General features: G+C 46.4%; 1 protein-coding gene across 4 annotated transcripts in view; it reads right to left on the reverse strand.

Annotated features, from left to right (window-relative positions):
- LOC139059348 (synaptic vesicle glycoprotein 2C-like) overlaps positions 1–21,402 on the reverse strand; it is a 242,311-nt gene that overhangs the window by 150,671 nt on the left and 70,238 nt on the right. Inside the window, exon 1 of one of the 4 annotated variants that reach the window (XM_070537638.1) lies at positions 19,509–19,577. The exons of the other annotated variants lie outside the window; for them this stretch is intronic. The gene's annotated coding sequence lies outside the window, so the exon portion shown is untranslated. Of the gene's footprint in view, positions 1–19,508; positions 19,578–21,402 lie in introns of those variants that run through there. 4 annotated transcript variants of the gene reach the window in all.

The raw sequence follows: 21,402 nt of genomic DNA on the forward strand, positions 1-21,402 counted from the left end.
GCGAACTCATTCGAGAGCAGAAATCTCTAGGTTTTACCTCAGGCACGTACTTTAGGCGGGCGGACCTGTTTTACCAGCAATTCAGAATTTCAAAAAAATGCACGCTAAGCAGCCGAATGCATTCAACATTGTCGATAACGGTTGTTAAAGTGCGCGGGGCACTATAGAGACCTTATAGGCAATATACTGACTCGTTTTATCCGGTATAGATATTTTGTACCAACAACACCTACACACGGTCAGGGGACAATTGTTAATTAAAAACCGTAACTCTGTAGAGAACGAAGTCACATTCAATGAACTTCCTTTTATTGTTCTTCACATAGCATTGGCAGAAGGGTGAGGAAAAAGCCACAGAGATACGGCTTGAGAAACCCTCGGTCCCAAAGGCCAATGTGTGCAACTTACGACCTTACGCGCAAGTTGGCCACGAGTGTTTATGGGACGTAGGATTTTAGGATAAACCTTAACTATCGGGGCACATCCGCACCAGGCCTCGGATACGAAGTTTCAGTCTGTAGTGCTCTTCGTGCCAACCAAATACACAGCGGTTCGTCGAATCGGAAGCGTCATGTCTTAACAGAGCACGAATTCACATTTGCCGTGCAACCCCGCGTCTCGCAAATTTTTGCGGCTGACTCTTTTGCATAGGTTCTCAGGCTTTTCTCTAGGCAGCGTAGCGAACATACGTAGACGCAAAACAGCAACCACGTGAAACTTATTCCCGGCGCAATTTAATCTAGGCGCGGTGTCTCTGGGCGTCAACGCGACTTCTTGTCTGTCTTAATCCATTATCGCGGCTGAAATCAGTAGTTGAGCGCGTTCATCCATAACCCTATAGGGAACACGTATCGACCGCGTTTGCAGCGCGGCTATCGCGTCGAACGAACCTGGCGCGCCGACGGCGAGCTGCGCTGCGCAGATAATACGTGGAGCATATATTCCATGTGCTCGCCACTTGAGGTCACTGACAGAGAAATATTAAATAAAGAAAGGAAACACATATGCTCTACATCCAATAATTACTATAATATATATATATTCTATATAATATATTATATATATTATATATATTCTATATATTAATAATATCTATATCCAATAATTTAAAGCCGCCGCGATAGCTTAGTGGCTGTGTCGTAGCGCTGACGAGCTCGAGGTATCGGGCTCGACTCTACAGCCGCGGCGGCCGCATTTCTAACGTGGGTGAACTGCAAAAATGCACTTTGATTTGGGCGCATGTTAAGAACTCCGGGTCGTCAGAAATCCTCCTGAGCCCCTTACTACGGTGTGCCTTATAATCACGTCGTGGTTACGGCACTTAAAACTCCAGAACATAATTATTTCTTGAATAACATACTCTTATATAAACATATCGCCATTCCATGTAAAAATCAGTATGTTCCATTATATCACATGGGAGGCCCTTTGACAAAAAAAGAAGAATGTGTACTTATAACCCCCATATCCAATATACAAACTTATGGGGACATCATGGTTACAGCCACAGTTGCATAGAGGGATCGAGCGAATGCAAGCGATGGTGAGTGAATTCAGATGTGTGCCACTTCTCCAATGTCAAAGAGTGCGCTAGCTTGCCTAAGTGTTGGGCTGCGTCGGTCCGCGATAAAGGTATTTAAACAAGGGTTGCTCCTTCGTGTGCTTTTCTAGCAGCTTCGTCAGCGAGGTCGTTGCCGGAGATACCGCAATGACCAGGCAGCCACTGAAACACGACGTCGTGTCCTTTCGCGATCATGTGATGGTGCATTTCTCGTATCTCCGACACGAGTTGTTCACATGACCCGCGACGAAGAGATGCCAGAAGACATTGTAAGGCCGCCTTCGAATCGCAGAATATAGTCTTCCGCGAAATGAGTAAACAGTGCTGTGCCGCTTACGTTTGGGAGTCGCATACACAAATGCTTATGCATTTCTGATTGAAATGGCTGATAGCGCCGAGTGCAATGCCTGCGGTGTCGAGGAAACCATAGAACACCTACTGTGCTACTGCCCATCTTATGAAAATGAAAGGCAAGACCTCTGCACTGCTCTCAATCAGCTAGATGGAAAGCCGTTCACCTTGAAGAAGATCTTGGGATCATGGCCTCGCATATCACAGCTACAAAAGGCCACAAAAGCGCTGCTGCGATATTTGAAAGCGACCGGATTGAGTCAGCGCCTGTGATCCGGACTGAGTGACCGACTGATATCTCCAATGGACTTTCTCTTCTTTTCATCTTTCCGTCCCCATTTCCCTTTCCCCAGTGTAGGGTAGCCAACCAGGCTCAGTCCTGGTTAACCTCCCTACCTTTAATTTATCATTCTCTCTCTCTCTCTATGGGGACATCATATAATGCCCTGTATATTTCCGCCTATCAGAATCGGAATATTATTATTACCTGTTCAATAAGTTGGCAGGTACTTAGTATACAGAAGGAGCTCCCATATATAGTCAAAGAAAGTGTGGAGACGTCCTGTACAAAAACAATTATACTAGAAAGCAAGTCAAAGCAACAGTAGCAGAGCAATATTATGTCGTACGCAGAAATGCAAACACCTAACAGAACAAAAATCAACATTTATTACAAGTAAAAAGCTTTTTGCACCTCTCACTGCGGGAAGGTGAAAGGCCACAATAGCAAAAAATGCAGCCATGAATGAATGAACAAACAAACTATTTATTTCAAAACTGAATTTGTTATTTATTTATTTGCCACCCTTTTCCCTAAGTAGGGAAATGGTGAGAAATAAGGAATAGCTCGTTTTACTAGCAATATTCCAAGAGCACTACCTCAAAACAATATATATATATATATATATATATATATATATATATATATATATATATATATATATATATATATATATATATTCTTGGTGCTGTTACGGTTTCTTTAGCTCATGAGTAGTCGCCTTTATTTATTTTAAAGATTAAATGCTCAACGTATGCTCCCCATACCGTAGTCACTGAAGCCGGAAACCTTCAGCCTCAGGCAAGAGATGCCTTTATAGAACTGTGCACTTTTCTCTTACCGCTAATGCTCCTCAGAACAAAGACATGAATGTTATGGCACACAAATAAGTGCGGCTATACGGGAAGAGCCCCGTGTCGGAATACAAAGCCCTTTGTTTGCCCTTAGAGCGGAATTGTAATGTTCCTGGGGAAGACTGAATTCCATACAGACTTTTAGCCGACTACGATGTCCTCTGGTATTTTCGTTCCACGCAGCGAAAGAGCACGCTCCCGTATTATTTAGGTAATGCTCCCGTTGCCCTCTATATGGTTCGTGACAACAAAGAACGTACCGCTTCCACGTAAGTTTCGACAACCTAAAGGCAAACAAGGATCGGCGTCAGACCTGTGACATATAGAGTAGAAGAATGAGCTCCTTTGAAATATCTGTCTTTCTTTAAAACTCTGAGTGCCCACGGAAAGCCTGATGCAAGAGCTTTCTACACGTATATGTCGCAGGGGAAAAATATGCAGCTACTTAAGTAAGGCGGCTTCCTCTAGAAACACCGCCAGCCTCCAGTTCTCATGACTTGCATTTTGGAACCAAGAACACTCGCCCGCCCTTAAGACGACAGAGGATTTGGCGCAGTTCGTCAAATTCAAGGCCTTGCGCAAAAACTTGTGGCAGGAAGGTATAGCGCAGAACATTTACTCGCGCAAGGCGCGCATAAGGCACTCCTTCACATCGCATCGCCCTTTTATGACTTTTCTTTTTTCTTGATGTTCAAGCGAAGCTTTAAAGCTTTCTGACTTCCTTAATTTTCTTGACATTTAGGCCAGCCAATTCACGGGCGATTCTGAATGTGCTGCTGGGCATGCGCTCATTAGGAGCAATAAAGTTGTGACCTTTTTTTGCGGATAAACACTACATGAGAGCTCGCACGCTCCATAACATCAAAGCAAACCCAGCTGCACCCATTGTCCTAATTTTTATAGGATTTAATTCGAACAGTTTGACGGAAGCTTCGCGTCTCAGAGAGTCCATACATGTGCGCTAGGTCTCCATGATTTGTTTCACTCCTTCGTCTCTTTCTTTTGCATGACGAGCAAAACTACTGCCTGTATTCCCAAAGCAGCTCTCATTAAATGTGAAACCTAGCGTATAACCAAATGCAAACACTCAGGTTGCAGGTAAGGGGGACGCCCGCGCCTTTGCGCCGGTGCTGAAGAGACAGTTAAAATTAAATTATGGGGTTTTACGTGCCAAAACCACTTTCTGATTATGAGGCACGCCGTAGTGGAGGACTCCGGAAATTTTGACCACCTGGGGTTCTTTAACGTGCACCTAAATCTAAGCACACGGGTGTTTTCGCATTTCGCCCCCATCGAAATGCGGCCGCCGTGGCCGGGATTCGATCCCGCGACCTCGTGCTCATCAGCCCAACACCATAGCCACTGAGCAACCACGGCGGGTGAAGAGACAGTTGTTCACTGAAGTGGTTGCTATCCAGAACGGAACCACTATTGTTTTCTGCTGTCTCTCTCCGAGTCGACATTGAAATGATTCACTTCTTTACAAATCGTTTGTTAAACCTCAGGTCACCGCGCCCCTATTATTGCTGCGATCGACAACGCCTGGAGTGAAAGGTCACAACGATAGGCGAAGTCGAAGATCGAGATTCGCCCCGAATTCAGACCCCCGGCTGCTTATTTATTGCGATGGAAATCGTATGGACACTCCAGGTGTATTTCTACCGTCGGCGTCGGCGTCGCCGTGATGTTTTGTATAATGTCCAAGGGCTAAAACATCGTCGCCGTGCGCCGTAAGCTGTATGTGCGAGTGAAGGCGTGCGAGGGTGAGCCGATGATGGCGGCTCAATCCCAAGCGCACAAGGGAGGAATGCGGGGAGGAAGCGCGCTGCCTTCCGTAGGACGCAAGGCGCCGAGAGAGTGGGAGGAAGTGGGGGAGGGCCGCTCTACTCTGGCGGCTACGCGGGCCCCGCATCTTGGAGAGGGAGAGAGAGAAACAACTTTATTGAGCCGAGCTCGACATCTTCTTAGACGCCGTCGATGGAAGTGGTTCCCTCTTCACGGGACCCATATGCTTCCCTAGCCGCCTGGCCCCTGGAGATCAGGACGAGCTGGTCTTCCAGGGCGGTGCTGGTTAGCAAGGTCTCCCATCGCTCGGTAAGGGTGGATGAGGCATGGGGTAGGGTAGTGGGGCAGTTAAGAGGTGGGGGGATCGCCTTGATGAAATTGCATACTCCAATGACGTGTTGGAGCGTGCCTAAATGAGTTTTCTTGGAAGCGGTCTGCGATGGGGACAGTGCGCCCAGGGCTGATAGCTTCGTGTCCGCAGTGTTCTTGCCGCTTAGTTCGCCTTGAAGCGAGAGGCAGCGCGAAGGTCAATTCGCTCACTGCTGCTGCCGCACTTCCTCCCTCTAGAGTTTTTGACAGCGAGTTTCCGTGGTCATCGAGTGAGAAGTGTTCATGTTTGCTTGTGCGCGCGTGATACCATGCTTGTTAACTTATATAGCGAATGTTTGTACAAGTTTATACGGCCAAATATCTACTATCGTTACTAAGTATAGATGTCTACCAATTTGCTATCGCAATCGATCTTCGCCTTCGGGCGAAACTGCGACTTTCTTTTACTTCTATAGACGCTTTGTGTCTCTTCTTGCGTGCAACCAACTGCGCAGAAATCCACTATGAGTCGACGAAATTTTTCATTTTGTTTTCTTAAGTTGACACGAGGGAGCAATAACTTTTTTCTATGCGTTTTACTTATTGTCAATAAGATCGGGACAAAATGATTATTTCAGTAGATAATTACCGTCCTCTAGCTTGAGACGCAGGGATAAACAAAAAGCTTCGTTAGTGAGGATAGAAGGAAACGTTACAAATATATATCGGGAAATAAAACAGTAATCGGACGCGATGTTGTGCATCTCCCTTCGCCTTTCGCCTCTTTGTCGCAGTGCAAATACGACAAGCTTTAGTAACGTGTTGTGAAATAAAGGTTGCTATTTGCGCATCTATCCCTCTTCGTGTGTAATGCGGAGCAATGTGTATCGCGACGCATACGATAAGCGCCTGCGAGATCAGAGGGGCTCGTACGAGTGCTCCGCTTTCAAGCGCACCTTTTTCTCGAGCGGCGACGTGCAAAAGAACAAATTCGTTCGCAGAGGCCGCGGTATAACGGTCTATTCACGAAACAAAGATATGACAAAAGGCAAGAATACGCAAGGAGAAAACAGAGGAAGCACCCCAAAAAAAAAAAGAAAGAAACGTAACAGGGCTCGTATAAGCCGAAAGTGCGCCCTCTACGCCCGCGCGAAGGTCAAATGTGACCTGCGCGCCCGCGCAGGTCGTTTAGCCCTGGCGGCGAAGCGAACAGAAAGTTTAACCGTGGATCACGCTGGCGCGCCAAGAACAAACGAGGCCTCTTAGGAAACGCGGAGATGGCGCGGCGGCGAGGGTTTTGCGGCGGGTGATATTTATATAGGAAGCAAGAGTGCCGCTCACCTTATACGCAGCGCACGAAATAAAAAAAATAAAATAGAAATAAAACATCGCCATGCGAAGCATGGTGTAGGGTTGTACGTTACGACGCGTGAACGACGACCACAAAGTAGCTGTAAGGCTCGAGAACGCCACCGAGGCTAACGACAACAAACCGCGTGCGGCGCCTACACACACGCCTGCATTGCAGCCAGATTGTCTAGCCTGGTTGGTAAACCCAAATTTCTTTCTTTCTTTCTTTCTTTCTTTCTTTCTTTCTTTCTTTCTTTCTTTCTTTCTTTCTTTCTTTCTTTCTTTCTTTCTTTCTTTCTTTCTTTCTTTCTTTCTTTCTTTCTTTCTTTCTTTCTTTCTTTTGATTTCGCCGGCTTGTCGTACGAGCACGCAGGCGGCCACCGCGGGCCCGTTCTCTCGACGGGGAATAATTGCGTCCCAGCGGGAAAGCGAGGCCGGCGGCGTTGCGCTGTTCCCCTAATCTCAGCGCCGTCGAGCGTCGGCAGCGATGAACGCTATTAGGAAGCGAGTAGGAACAAAGCAGGAACAAAGCAGGAACAAAACGGCGCACGCGAGCAAATGGGAAGAGGCCGAGTTTAACGGTGAGAGGGAACACCGCGGAGTGGCCAGGGCACTCATGAACTCAGTTTGCGCTATAGCCTCAGAAAAGAGAAAGAGAGAAAAAAAAATGTACGAAGCAATAGATATGTTTGCGTGTTAGCTTTTACGCGCGCTGTTGTGGCCGGGTTTACGCAGGGAGGAGAAGCGCGATTTGTTTTCTTCTCTCGCCCAAGTGTTAACATCGCCGTGGTTTCTATGGAAATTAAAATAAAATCAGGAGGCATAGGCCACTTGAGGTTTTGTCGAGTAATCGTTGTCACTGAGAGGTGAGAGAAAGACTAAGAAAGATAACGCAAATAACGAAAATTCGAGTACACCTATACACTTCCTTTGACTTGTGAATGCGAAAGAATTAAGGTCCACTTGAACCCCGCTGAGCGCTCCTTCGAGTTATGAACTCCTCGCGGGCAAGCGAGCGCGTTGAGTTGCTTTGCACGTTTTAACGCGACAGCGTTAAGGAACCGTGTCGAAGATATACGGCATCCAGCGTCAGACGTCACTTCGACAAAAAAAAAAAATTCGAACCAGCCATATCTATAGGCCATCCATGTGACCCAAGGAATTAACTGAATTCATGGAATTTCTCAAGATAAAATACGTGGAAGAATCGCAAACTACGACATGCACACCACATACAGACATGATAGCTCTCGGACTGTAATTTGACTATACGAGAAAGCATAATTCTGTCACGCGAAAACTCGAAGAAACCCCTTTTCCAGCGCTTCTACAATTCACAGACCGCCCGCGGCGTCCTCCATTTGCGCACGCCGGTGCGTGGGTGCCTCAGTGGCCACGGAGCAGCGCGCCCGATTCCTTGCAACACCTCCAGGTGGCGCTCGCCTCCGCCGCATTGCGGCCCACGGAAGAGGCCACGTTTCTACCACAATGCTCACCTTCGTGCATAGCGTTCGCGGCCAGCGTTTCTCGGTAAACGTTACGGTTACATACGCACCAGTTGCCGGGAGGCGTGAGAAGCAGTCAGAGATTTTTGAATGCTATCGCATTCCACTATCAAAGGCGAAGCTTAAGCCTCCCCGAGAGAGAGAGAGAGAGAGAGAGAGAGAGAATGAAGAGGAAAGGCAGGGAGGTTAACCAGATATGAGTCTCCGGTTTGCTACCCTACACTGGGGATGGGGGATAGGGGTTAGAAAGATGACAGAGAGGAAAAGACAAAAAAAAAACGAACGCGCACGCATGGAGACACACACACAAAAGGCGTTCCAGTTAAAGTCGTTCACACAGGCCGGTAGATCGCAAGAAGCGCAAAAGCGCTTGCACGGCCTTCTTCTGTGACGGTAGGTCCTTTCGATGTTGCAGAATTCTTTTTTCGGACAGCGGTTGGTCGTCCAGTTGGTCAAGTTCGTGGCTAAGGCATGCCCTCTGTGGACTGTACTGCGGGCAGGTGCACAAAATATGGCCAATTGATTCTTCATGGCCGCAGTGGTCACAGGTTGGGGTGTCGGTCATCCCTATGCGGAAGGCATAGGCTTTAGTAAAGGCCACGCCCAACCAAAGTCGATATAAAAGCGTAGCGTCTCTACGGCGAAGCGGTGATGGCGCTCGAAGACTTAATGTTCGATCAAGTGAGTACAGTCGCGGATTTCTTAAATGTGGCTCATTCCATTGCGACGCGGTGCACTGCCGAGCAAGTAGGCGGAGCTTCCGTGCCGCGTCAGTTCTCGAAAGAGGAATTGGGACGTGGCGCTCCTCAGTATGGGCTGAGCGGGCATCGTGATCCGCCCGTTCATTGCCGATACTCCCGCAGTGACTTGGAAGCCACTGAAAGGTTATTTCGTGGCCTGCATCACTTATATGGTGTAATGCCTCTGTAATATGGAAAATTAGTTGTTCGTGTGGTCCGCGTCGTAAAGGTGGCAGTAGAGCCTGCAGTGCCGCCTTCGAATCGCAGAACATTGTCCATTTGTGTGGCGGTTCATCACCAATGTGATGAAGAGCAGTAAAGAGCGCTGCGAGCTCTGCTGCCGTCGATGTTGTCGCGTGGGCCGTTTTAAATTTGATTGTTGTAGCTTTCGCTGGTATGACGACTGCCGCCGCGGAGCTGCTTGGAAGGACAGATCCATCAGTGTAAATATGCGTAGAGTCACGGTAATTCTCGTACAAATATAGTAGCGTGAGCTGTCTAAGGGCTGGTGATGACAGATCAGCTTTTTTCGAGATACCAGGTATTGCGAGGTTGATTTTTGGCTGAGCGAGGCACCATGGAGGGATCGAAGGTCTCGCAGCCGGAGTGAAACAAGCTGGCAATGATTCATCATATGCAGTTATCGTTTGGCTGAAAGATGTGTGTGGCCTGTCCGCTGGTAGAGAGGCTAAATGGTGATGAGGAGTCCTGGCTAGATGCCTTATACGTATAGAAGCCTCCTCGAAATTTTGATTTGGCCTTACCGAGGTGACAGTGTACTATTCAATTCTTTATTTGCAGACATAACTGTACTGACACTATAACACACTATAGCTGTACTATAACTAAACAAACAAATAGAAAAAACAACATTGGAGCGCACGCACACAGATGGACGTAAAAAAAGCATTTTATCATTTAGTAAATCTGGATAAGATTGCATCCTTCGTGCGCTTCCTGCTTGATTCCTACGTTGTTTTCAATTATTTTTATTTCAATCTGCAATAGCTGAGGCAAACCTCTCTGCATTTATGTACATAAACTAAATTACCATTTTTCTGCAATTCAAGCCACCGAAGAAGGCTCCTCAAGAGGCAAAAAGAGAAATGAAGAAGACAATCTTAAGCCACTTCGGTTCACTGTAGTCTCCACCTCATCAACCTTGTGTGATTAAATGAATGAATAGAATTTATTGATAGGAAAGACAGAGAGGTCGACCTCTCTGTCTCTCTCTGATGCCGCCCTCCTATATCGCATTCGCACTGGGTCAGCGCGAACTCAAGCTTAGCGTTGCAAGACAGAACTTAGTCCATCGTCGCTGTGTGCATTGTCAAGCTCTTGGTCAATTGAATAATACGTACTAATGTGTCCCGAGTTTGAGGAAGAACGTAAGATTTTAATGCAGAAATGAACGCACAAGACGGCACTGCACTGACATGAAAGCGATATTTTGTTCTCGCAAGAACACTGGCTATTTAGGAGGGAAGTGCTTCGGCTTCTCTTAAAGTTCTTCCGGGATACAAGGGTTGTAAAGTGTGTGGTGAATAGTATGGGTCACCGTGGTTAGGAAAACGCGCAACGTACTTGGTTCCGTGTCAACTTGCTTTTGACACCTGCTGTTGTTATTTGTAGGGCGAAGTGTTTCAGGCCGTATCGTGGTTAATAAGCGACCTTCAAGCGGAGAAATTGCAAGCAACTTTTGCAAAGCTAGGTGCGCCTGCAGCAAGCAACACTCCTCCTCCTCCTCCTCCTCCTCCTCCTCCTCCTCCTCCTCCTCCTCCTCCTTTAACTCTTTGACTTCCCTCGCCCCTCTTTAGCGCGGAGCGTGTGCCTTGTTGCAAAGCCAGATGACATTGTAGGTTTGTTTTTTGCATGTTAGTTACGTGTGGCTTCACATAACTTTTCAGTTAGTGTGACTTGTACTTTGCCATTTTCTTTTTTTCTTGTCAGCCCACGTTTCCTCGCGCTGTTCACCATCAAAGTCATAAATACGTACCAACCCGCCCAACTTCCTGTGCTTTTAAAGATACACTATGCAAACTGAGCAATATACAGACAGAAATTGGTCTTTGTTGAAAATCAGATTGCTTTGCCCGCGTGTATTTGCCTACATCTCCTTCACATTAATTTTAATCGACCGCTAAAAAATATGGAACGCTTTCAGTATATAGAGTTTCACTCCAGAGTTTCTCGGAAAAGAGAGAGGTCCTAGAAGGAGACGAGGTGGTCAGAAAATACGCGACGGGCCACTGAGGGGTTAAAGGACCCTTAAACCACCTTCGCCATTTAGAACACATCAAAAAACAAAACGCGTGACGTGTACATAACACAGTGACGTTCACGTTTGGCGAAAAGTGAAGCGCTATGCGCTGCGGTGAACATAATAATAAAAAAAGAAGAAACAAGTCCATATGCCTCATTGTGCTTTTCTAGGCACTTCTTTCCACGTCGTGACGCCAGCAAGGTCAGGCGCATGACGCAATCAGACTGGTGCACCGCAGCCACTGTAAAATTAACTTGTGGCTCAGAATAGTTTAGGAGCCTTTAACGTAGCGGCACGGAAATAAGGATACAACAGACTGTCACTGCACTCACCAATCGCTATTTTCTCCTTTTGAAGTCGTATTCTAATTGGCACACAAAGACAATCAATGTCCAATGCACTGCGGTGACTAGACAATCGTCAACTAAGCCGTAGAGACGCTGCTGAGACAACGTCCCCTCCGATCATTGGCCCAAATGGCAGTGAAAGCAGTTTTGTGCTTTTTGAATAAGACGAACTTCTTTGAACGCGTGGAGTTGTCCGCGCATGCGCATTCTCTAACCATTTTCCTCTCTCTTTCTTCTTTAGATTCCTCTTTTTCCTTCCCCCAGCGCAGGCTAGCTAACCAGACGCTTCTCTAGTTAACATCCTTGCCTTCTTTCTTGCGTTTCCTCCTCTCTTTCCTTTATAGAACGCTTTGCTTTCTCTCGTTGATTCGTTCTACGCCGTGCTTCACTAAAAGCTTTGTCGTCACTAATATGCGCAGAAATTTTGTGTTCATTTCAGGCAAAAAAAACTAAGTTCGCCTTTGCTTTCTTCCCAAAGGATCGCACAGCAAGCCAACGTCCTTATATTCCTTACCTGGAGGTTACCTTTCATCTCGTGGTATTGCACTATACTAATTAAAGAACGGCTGTAGTGTGGCTTAAACAAAGCGGCCGACTTTCATTTGAATTTAATCCGTGCTTTCTTATGTGCCCTGACTTAATGTAACTATGTGACCCGAGTTTGCGTTTACTTTAGTGCACCTATTTGCCTGTACTCTGTTTTCTGTGTTTCTGAGTTAACTTTCAGTTTCAGTGTAGAATTAGTGTACTTATGTGCAGGACTTTGTGCTTTTATGATTTGGAGTTGACTTTCAGGTTTAGTGTGGACTTTCAGCTTTTGTGTTGTTGCGACGCTGGGTTATGTCGAACCCGGCTCCTTATGGTAACATTGCAGACGTATCGGGTTGAAGAAATCAGAAGCTCGGAAAAGTTGGGAAAAACGAAAACCAACAGGTTTACTGGCACTAGTACAAAAACTCGCTTACATCGTCCAATAGGTAAAACAGTAAAAGGTCAAGTGTTTAGCAACGAGAGCCTGGATGAGCCTCGTTTCCACGGCCCAGAGCGGCTTTCTTTTTCAGCACACTGTCATTATAACATCACTGTTTCAATCCCCGCTCCTGGCGATAGCCAATCACACGCAAGTCACAACCCACCAGGACGACAGCCAATCATGAAGCGCAAACAACACTGTCCCTGACAGAACACCGGATCGGCGACACCACAAAGTTCCAATGGGCGCAAAGGCGGAGGGAGGGTCTGGCCGTGGAAATGGGAGAGGATACTTTTTACTACGAACAGGTTTACTCCGCTGCTTCTCTGTATGGGGCAGGCACCAATTCGTGGCGGCTTTCTTACACGGACGTCCATGAGCCCTTCACGTCGTCTCTGCCTACACTGAACGGCAGCTCTTTCTTCCCTTTGTGGCACTTCTTCCCTGACGAAGGGAGCTTATTATGGGTATATTAGTAGCGCCCAGCATCGCGTAAGAACTGTCTTCATCTAACTCTTGCGCGTGACAAACAGCATGTTGTCTGCGGCAGTCATAACAGCGTACTAATATATAGAAGTACGCTGGACTAGACTTTGTGCTTTATGATTTGCAGTTGAGTTTTAGTTTTAATGCGTTTATAGTTATTTATTATTTTAGAAAATCTCAATGCGAATAGGAGCAGCCGGTGCCAACAAAAGGCGCCAACATCTCCTAAGTACAACAACAACAACATAATAATAATAAGAAGAAGTAGAAAAAGAAGAGAAATAATAATAATAATAATAATAATAATAATAATAATAATAATAATAATAATAATAATAATAATAATAATAATAATAATAAGAAGAGGAAGAAGAAGAAGAAGAAGAAGAAGAAGAAGAAGAAGAAGAGGAAGAAGAAGAAGAAGAAGAAGAGGAAGCAACAACGCTTGCGATAATCCTTCAGGCAGCGCCCGGGATAGAATAACACCAGTTCGCCTGAGTATCCGGTTTCTATTACCGCCGCCACCGTCTCCTTCGTAGCAATGTTATTGCAGACCGCATTGAATACACTCGCTCTCGAGAAGCTATGCGCTATGTTATGCAAAGCCAACATAACAGGCGAATAAAGCCTCTCTAATGTCTTTCTTATCAGAGCGGCTGCTGGAGCGGCACGCCTGAAATGAGGAGATATCGAGTTCCTGGGAATTCGAACAAAACAATAGCAAACTGTAAGAAACGTTGTCGCGGCACTGACTGCACGACCATAATAATCGGTGGAGCCACATCGACATATTCACGTTACGAGGGGAGGGAAAAGCTTATCTGATGCACTGCGGTGTGCCCGGTTAATTGGCGAGAAAGTATCACGGGATCTAATTTACCGCAGTCCAATAACCATAGGCTTTATCTCTGAGGAAGCCTCCGGGAACGCTAATTTTTTCGCGCCTTTCCTGCGCAGGGTTGAGTATGATTAAGGGTAAGTTAGTACCTTGTTCGAGATAGGATAATGAGAGTTATTAAGGCTGCTCTGCCCTAACGGAATTGGAGCTCGAAAGCACTTGTCTACGAAAGATGTAGGTGCGCGTGATTCAAACTTGCACATTTAAAGAAAAAATCGGTTTTCCTCGGCATACTCAACCAAGACAGTCTGACTTTCGACAAACTGAAACAACCAGCAGCTTGTTTCTATATTTTTTACATGGCTTTCACACACAGGCCATGGTGTTACTACATGATACATAAAGCACTTCGCCCTTTTTATTCCTGCAGAACCACGAAATAAGGGGAATAAAAGAAAATACGATAATAAACCCAGGTACCAGCCGCAACCGAAAAGAAGCAATTCGTGGAAGAATGGTGGGTTTTCTAGATTTGCGAAGGGCGTTGTTTTTTCATTGCATACGTTGCACAAAAAATCGAAAGAAAGTGATCGAAAACGGAATAGATTATGAAGTTCAGGTCAGGTACAGCGGAGAATCGATACGTCAGGGGGACGAGACACTGCTTATGCTTTGTAAGGCGTGAAACCAGCTCGAAGCATTGACGAAAAGCGGTGAAGAATTGCTCCTAAATCATTGTACGCACATCACCTGCTGCTAAGAAACAACGGTAATAGCATTTCGTCTGCTCGTATTGTATCCGACGGGGGACGCAGAGACAATACAGGTTTCCATTGTACGCCACTAAGTGGAAAGCCATTTGATGGACCATTTGTTGGACCATTTGTTCGAGTGTTTTGCACTTGCTGTATGCACTGCGCAAGTCTTTTATTCAGGCATTTGAGCATCGATGCGCTCGACACCTTACTGTGCACGGCATGGCGCTTCGGCTAGGATAATGGACACACAGGAGAAAGCTGCTGCGGCTCTTCTTATAGTACTTTACGTGCTCTAGACTTCGCTTGGGATTTGTAACGCTTAGCGGACCTAGACTTAACGTTTAGGCGGCGCGGCGTCATGCGGTGCGGGTGTTTCACAAACTACAGGCTTGCATCTTGTTCCACTGTCCTCGCTGTGTGCGTCGTCTTGTTCGACCATCTCGAACTAAGTTTCTGAATTGCGACGAGTTGAACGATATTCCTATAGCTGTTGCGTTTCTTAAGCTTTCCTCAAAGGTGGCTTTGGGACGGACCGATTGCGTGTAAGTCTTGTTACGAGGCTAGATACGCCTACAGCCATCCTCCTCCTCGTCTAAGGGTGTAAGCAAAATTATCACGATTACAAAAAAAAAGAAACAAGAACACGCCTAAACTTTGAAAAGTGGGTCAAGAGGCAGAATAAAATCGCCAGTCACTCAAAAAATAAATATAAGATAGACGAGAAAAGACAGAAAGTCCTAACCATTCCTCTAATTCGCAAGGCTGACCACGCGGCATGAAACATGCGTATGTGTTCCGGCGCTTCTATACGTCGCAACTGGTATCTGCTGCGCAAGAAAAGCGTAAACCAAAAGCTCCAAGGAAAATTACCTCAACGAGAACGAAACGAACAGAGCCCTGACGTTTCACAAAATGATCCCGCTGATAAGAGGTGGGAAACATAACTTAGCGTCGATGCATACATCTTCATTACTGCGCCTGAGAGACGCATTTTACATATCAGAAAAAGAAAACGCTGGAATCATTTGAGATCGCCCCCAAGGAGGAACAGTGCGAATGATATCGGTAGCTAAAATACAAATAAAAATGTGATTGAAACAATAAAAACAAAGTCAATACAGCTCCACTGACATGTTCTTCACACGACCGCAAGGAGTATGCGTATTAGCTTGCGGAAAAGTACTAAGATGAGCGTCCCGCTGAACATCATAGTAGACAACACCAAACCCCAACTGTATTTATTTATCGTCTATTTGAATGAAACTTTTCCTCAGAGCCTATATTAATTGCTGGGGCAGCTGGTGTCATGGATTAGAACGCGTGGCGCGATCGATGGCGGTGAAATCAAATCTTTATTGGACATTGTGGGCACCCCTGTCAACAATATGGGAATCTCGCACGAACCAAGCTTCCTCAACGCAATATTCATAAAAACGTAAGGGCAGATAAGGTATTAGGAAGTGCCGCTTTGTTAAGCTCCATATAAGCAGAGCTTTCCACACCATACATGGTATCGCACTTAATCTCAACGTTCCGATGAAATCAGTGTGCGCTTACAAACTACGGAATCATATATAGGCACGCTGATATACATCCCCCTTCGACTCCGTTTCTCTTTTTTATCTCCCTTAACCCTTCCCCCTGCGCAGGGTAGCCAACCAGAATTACCTCTGGTTAACCTCCCTGCCTTTCTCTGCATTATCTTCTCTCTCTCTCTACACTCGAGAAATCTTTAAAATCCCCTAGACGTAGCGGAACACCTACAACCTACAGTGAAAAACTCAAGGCAGTAAATTATCTTATTAAGATATTGGAAAACGCGAACGGCGCCTGGATAAGGTAATTAGGTCAATTAATTCAAATATTTCACAGTAAAACTTTACTTCCATCTTTTTTTTATGTTAGTGAGGTTCTGGCAGTTCTCGTCGACATAAAGCTATTCCATAGACACCGGGCCGTTATCCCCCAGGTAAATTGTTTTTTTTTTGTGCTTTTTAAACCTTTGTCTAGTTCAGCGGTCAGGTTAGTTTTCTGCCAGGTTTAGTCACATTTTCTGCCTAATATGTGACTAAATACTGCCTTTCTGAAGAACCCGCTACCTGTATATTAAAATAATAAAAAAGAAGAAACATTAATATGTGAGCTTTGGTTGTGTACTGCTACTGTCGTGAGAAAACCATTAGTAAATGGGCTGCCCGTAGATTCAATGGGCAGCTTAGCAAGCCTCCCGTCGCGATTCAGGATTTCGTGCTCTAAATGGAGGCATCAATATCGATGCTTTGTGCACTTACGTTGCGAAAACGCGCCCTTTGGTCAGAATTAATGAATTCTTATCCTCCACAAAACGTGGCACGCTTTCACGGTTCCACTCTTAAGCCCCTCACAATGCTCGAAATCCGTTTTCCAATGCCTACTTAAACGCTGGATTGAGCAATAAAGTGTGCCATGTCGTATATATGTGTTTCCTTCTAAAGAAAAAAAGCAAAGACAAACAATTCGTACCGTACGCAGAGTTAGCGGAAAGAGAAATGAAACCGTCTAAACGCATACAAGTTTGAATTCAGGCGCCATCGCATCATGAGAAGTGTCTAGCTTTTCCCGCGGCAAAACAACCTTGCTATGCCGCTTGTGGCTGGGAGTGGCGTTCACGAACGCATACTTCTATCGTTTGGGAATGGCCGAGAACCCGATGTGCGACTCCTGTGGGTGCGAGGAGACCATCGAGCACCTATTGTGTACCTGCCCTCGCTACGATGTCCAACGCCTCTCACTGCGGGCAACTTTACACCGACTGGACTCGAGACCTTTCACCGGGTCAAAGATACTCGGACCGTGGCCACACACGTCACTGGCTCGAAAAGCGATTCGTGCTCTAGCGCAGTACTTGAAGTGCACCGGTTTAAGAGATCGTTTATAGTGTCCTTCTGTATGGTGTCCGTCCTACACGCAATCAGTGCTTACTCTCTCCCTTTCTTCCCTCTTTCTATTCCGCTTTCCCCCACCCCCAGTGTAGGGTAGCAAACCGGATGCTGTTCTGGTTGACCTCCCTGCCTTTCCCATTCTTGTTTTCTCTCTCTCAGCCAAGGTACTATAGACATCCCTTGGATTCACTCCATAGAATCTAGCGCGAGCATGGATTTGACTTTAAACACGCACAAAAAAAAAGAAAAAGAAGAAAAAAGTAAAAAGATAAACAGAAATCGCTCCTTGCTATTCACATCTAGTGTGTGTCAAACAAGACATCTAGAGAAACTGGGCCTGCGCGTGCTCATTTAGTGTGACGATGATTTTAGATTTTTTTCGCCTTGGGCGCATCTCATTCAGGCACTTACGTATATTTACATCTGTTGCGTTTTAGGCATTTGCATCAAAAGAGAAAATTCGCGCATATCGTGGAATAGATATATAAGACCGAACCCACACCCATGAGCACGCACACAGGCAGGCGTCATACGCCCACCACGAACGCACACATTCCACTGAAAGAGCCGGCAGTCAGTTCTCCGCAGGGCCTGCGTGTTACTTTTGACGCCTACGACCAAAGCACAAGGGGGACGCGCAGCAATTTAATCGCGAATGTTGCGGTGCCGGAACGACAAAATAAGCACCTGCAGACGGGTGTCGAAAAGATGGAAATCTCTCCGAAACGACGTCGCGAATTCGCGAGAAAGAGGAGGGAGAGAGAAATAAAGAAGGGGAAGATGATGAAGCGAAGGGAGCTTGAGGAGAAGCGAACGGAAAGCAACGATTTTCGCTGTCGAGCTACCGAGCGTCGAGTACTCGGAGAAGCGAGGCGACGAACCGGCGATACCGCGGCCTTCACCATTTGCATGCGAAAATGGAAGGGGGAGGTGCTTTCTACGTCCTGACTGTGGTACACATGTAACGTTGCCCCCGACTTGGCGACAGGCTCCCGAGACGACGCGAGGAGACATCGCTCCGGTCTCTACAAGTTTCGCAACGGAATTGAGTTCCTGACATCCCCGCTATGCATCCCGCCGCGTCGATTGGTCGTTTAGGTGCGAGTATGTATACATTCATACACACAATCTTATTGTTTTGATTTTCCCGGTAATGCGGCAAAATCAAAGCTACAAGCGCGAGTTGTAGTTTTGTGAACGATATTAAAGGCTGGAGAGTGAGTGCGAATTCATTGTTACGAACTTGTCCACACACTGGAGCCAATAGAAAGAAATAGAACTGATGAGCGCAAATATATACATTTGCGTGACCATTCACTAGTTGACGTCACCTTGAAAACATAGACCACCAAAGAGTCGGCGGCTATCGTACAATAACATAATGTAAAACCAAGAGAAACAGAGAGAGAGAGAAAGAGAGAGAGAGAGAGAGAGAGACTTACGGAACAGCAGGGAGGTCGAGCTAAGGTTCTCTAAATCCTACCATTCTGCATCCAGATAAATGGAAGGGGAAAGAAAGAAGTACTAGGAAATAAGTAGAATAGACCCAACAATAAAGGAATCTGTATGTTCCTTTTTTTTATATAGAAAATATCTATACGAAATTCTGGAGGAAGTTATTCATAGACTTTTCCAACGAGAGCTCCCTAGTCGTCGACGTAATGCCCTCATGGACTGTCATGCCCCCTATCGAAAGCGCTGCAGGCAGAAGTGCAAGTTGCGCAGGCTTTGTACTCCTGGCCAGCAGTTTAGAGAGGAGGTACTCCCTCCTACCCGATAGAAAGATCTTATATGCTGCACGGCAAGCCCTCACGGCGCATAGAAAGCACCATGGTAGGCACATACAGCAGTCACCGCCTTCTAAGGCTAAGTAGATTTCCCTGAGTCGTCTAGCACACACTCCCACAGTCCTGTATAATTAGAGTTGAGGATTGGGCGAGTTGGTATTGCAGTCTAAAACTGGTACAGCGCAACATAGAAATGAATAAGCAGGCCGAGCCGGCCAAATAAAAGAACAGAGCGCTGCGAACAGAGTTCTGGCCGGCTCGGCCTGTTTCTTCCTTTCTATGTTGCGCTGTACCAGTTTTAGCCTGTATCAATATTTCTCTCTCTCTCGCTCTCTCTCTCTCTCTCTCTCTCTCTATCTCGCTGACGTTGCACGTCTTGACCTATTAGCAGCAACCTCACCTGCTTTCGGGTTCCCTGACGCACCGCACGCGTTTCAGTTTCAGAAGAACCTGACCAGCCTTGACCTTCGCCGTGATCAACTGGGAAAAGAATACCAAGCGTAAGGAATGGGCCTCGGTGTATCGCTGCGACGCAACGCGTCTGCGAGATATGTTGCGCAATGGCGCACGGCTCACACAATCAGCCCTAGATCCCAATCGGTGAGAAAGGCGCTTTGAGTCCTATCGCCCCGGAAACAGACGCATAAGTGACGGCTGCGGTTGTCTCGAGCGCGTTCGAGTGCGCCCTCGAAACCGAAATCCTCCCTCTCGGCTGCATATCAGTCAGTACGGGTTGCGCCGTCACTAGCGGCAAGTAACTGGCATGGTGACCAAGACCGCGGGCTTAAGGTGAAGTCAGCAAGTTTCTTTAACGACACAGGGAAGCTGAATAAGGGCCGTACGTGGTACGGAACATGCACCTTGTCCTAATATGCAGAGGGTCGTTTTTTTTTTTTAGGGCAACTTTAACGTACAAAACAACACCTGGTTTTTGAGAGACGCCATATAGTCTAGGACTCTTTGCAGATTGGTTTTAATAAAGTGGGATCTTTTTAACCGCCAGTTAAATGTAAAACCGCGCAGAACCTAACGTATAATTTTTGACACTGTGAGCTTTTTTGGCTTACAATGCTCATTTAAACGCTGAAAACTTATCGCAAGAGCGATATCACCATCTTTAACAAGCTTTAGTCAAGATTCAGCGGCGCTATAACGTAAACCTGTTCTGAACTTTTCTATTCCGATTCTGCAATCAACCCTCCAAGATTGGTCAAAATATCTTCGCCCCCCCCCCCCCCCCATCAGTCTGTCACGCGGCAGCACAAAAACCGCGATAGCTCCGGATCTGATGTGACGTGTACACAATGATTATGCGTGATTAGACCGAGTAAAATTAAGATATTTGTTGCTGATTCGACACCTTCTCGTCATTAGCCTGCTGTTATTGGTCATAGTGCGACGTCACAAAACCGCGAAAACTCACCGCGTCAATGTGCCATGTACGCGTGAAAGATGTATTATTATGCCGAAGAAAACTGACTTTTTTTTCTGAATAGTCGTCGACTGTCCTTTTCTGAAAGGAATAGAAGATGGTTGCCCGCCGATCGCTCAGGCACTGGCTGCACGCACCTGCCGGAGAGCATAAGTTTATTTGCGTGAAATAAGACTTTTCGCGTGGTAGTATACCGTTATCAAGCCCTAAAAACTTTAAAATTTAATTATGGTGTTTTACGCTCCAAAACCACCATTTGATTATGAAGCACGCCGCAGTGGAAAACTCCGGAAATTTGGACCACCTGGGGTTTTTTAACATGCACCTAAATATAAGTACACGGGTGTTTTCGCATTTCGGCCCCATCGAAATGTGGCCGCCGTGGCCGGGACTCGATCCCGCAACCTCGTGCTTAGTGGCCCAACGCTATAGCAGCCAAGCGACCACGGCGGGTTATCGAGCCTTATCGCCACGTGTGCGACATCGCTATGCCAAATTTTCTTTGTTGAGGACCCGTTTTAGTGGCATTCTTAGCCTTCCGGTGGACGCCGCCGCGATTTTCGACCAACCATCACAATCTGAGTAAGGGGAAGAGGACCCATCGTATACGCCGTCACCACCCTTTTCATCCGGTTATCTATTTTCACTGCTCTGGCTTGGCCCCATCATAACCATCTCCACTTGAGCGCCCTCCTGACCTCTTGTCAGCCAATTAAATAAGAAAAACCACCCGATGTAGGCAAGGTAATTCATTGTAAGGAAATAAAAGTGACCTACTATAAAGGAGGATAGCGTTTGATTGGAATGATCAGACAATGCTGCGGGTCACCGCCCGATGCTAGCGTCGGCGGTCACGTAAATT

This window comes from Dermacentor albipictus, chromosome 4, assembly GCF_038994185.2.
Source record: "Dermacentor albipictus isolate Rhodes 1998 colony chromosome 4, USDA_Dalb.pri_finalv2, whole genome shotgun sequence".
NCBI classification, from domain to species: Eukaryota; Metazoa; Arthropoda; class Arachnida; order Ixodida; family Ixodidae; genus Dermacentor; species Dermacentor albipictus.